This window comes from Carlito syrichta, unplaced genomic scaffold, assembly GCF_000164805.1.
Source record: "Carlito syrichta isolate Samal-C Ts95f unplaced genomic scaffold, Tarsius_syrichta-2.0.1 Scaffold302276, whole genome shotgun sequence".
NCBI classification, from domain to species: domain Eukaryota; kingdom Metazoa; phylum Chordata; class Mammalia; order Primates; family Tarsiidae; genus Carlito; species Carlito syrichta.
Genome location: NW_007246372.1, coordinates 899812 through 900862, shown reverse-complemented (window position 1 = coordinate 900862; position 1051 = coordinate 899812). Strand labels below are relative to the sequence as shown.

Sequence of the window (1051 nt, the reverse complement as noted above, 5' to 3'; positions counted from 1 at the left end):
TGGCCACAGCCACAGCCGCCGCCACCTACCGGCCGGACTGGAAGCGTCTACGCGGCCTGGCCCGGGCCCGGGTAGAGGTGAGTGCGCCGGCCTCCAACCCCGGCACCACCGCCCCCGAGCCTGCGGCCCAATAGCCGTGGGACCACCGCGCGTTTCGCCCCCTGGATCTCCTTCCTTGTCCCCCGCCCCCCGCCCCTGGGACCCTCCCGTTTCCCTGCCCCGGGATGCCCGCGCATCCGCTGTGGAAGCCTGAGGCACCCAACCTTGCGGCCCGGAACTCCGAACCTTTCCCTACCTCCCACCCGGCCGGATAGTGGGGCCCCAAACACTTTGGCTCAGACCGCAACTCTTCTCCCAGCCTACGACTCCCAAATCTGCCCCTTGGAGCCCAACGTCCCATCCCCCCATCGATTTATGTTTTCCTGGAATTCTTCCCCCACCCCGGTTGTAGAGCCTGGGTCTCCAGGGTGTCGCCTTTCCTCCCTCTGGAGGAGATAAGACTTTCTGGGTGTCTTCCCCCATCATGCAGGAGCCAGGGAAGGGGGTCAACTAGGAAGGGGGTCAACTGAGCTGGGAACTCGGTTACCAGCACTTACTCCGCAGCAGGAAATTCCCCTCCAGAGTCACTGTCTTGCTATGTGACTTTGACTATCGCAGCCCCTCCCAAGGCCTTAGTTTTCAGTCTAGGAAAAGGGGATAGGATGAAGGAGGCCTGGAATGGGTGGTCCTGGGATCTGGACTCTGCTGCGAGGTGGCCCAAGGAATGCAGAGGGAGCTTCCCATTCTCTTATGTCAGGGAGGCGACCAGATGGTCTGTGGAGCTCAGCCACAGGTGGCAGGCAGGGCCAGGTCTGCCTGCAGAGGGGTAGGGACCAGATGGCAGGTGTCTCTCAAGGGGGCCCCCAGGGCAATTCTGAGCTGTCTCCTCTGGTCTGCCTCCACCCTGAAATTTCAGGGGTCAAAGGCCAGGCTGAAGCCGGGCTCAGTGGCTCAACCTGTAATGCCGCGCCTTTGGGAGGCTGAGGTGAGCGGATTGCCTGAGCCCGCGGGT

At 63.0% G+C, this 1051-nt stretch overlaps 1 protein-coding gene across 1 annotated transcript in view; it reads left to right on the top strand.

Annotated features, from left to right (window-relative positions):
• Window positions 1-6: 6 nt before the first annotated feature.
• Window positions 7-1051, top strand: part of SELENOM (selenoprotein M) — a 2977-nt gene continuing 1932 nt past the window's right edge. The window contains exon 1 of the mRNA XM_021711420.1: window positions 7-77. The gene's annotated coding sequence lies outside the window, so the exon portion shown is untranslated. The remainder of the gene's footprint in view (window positions 78-1051) is intronic.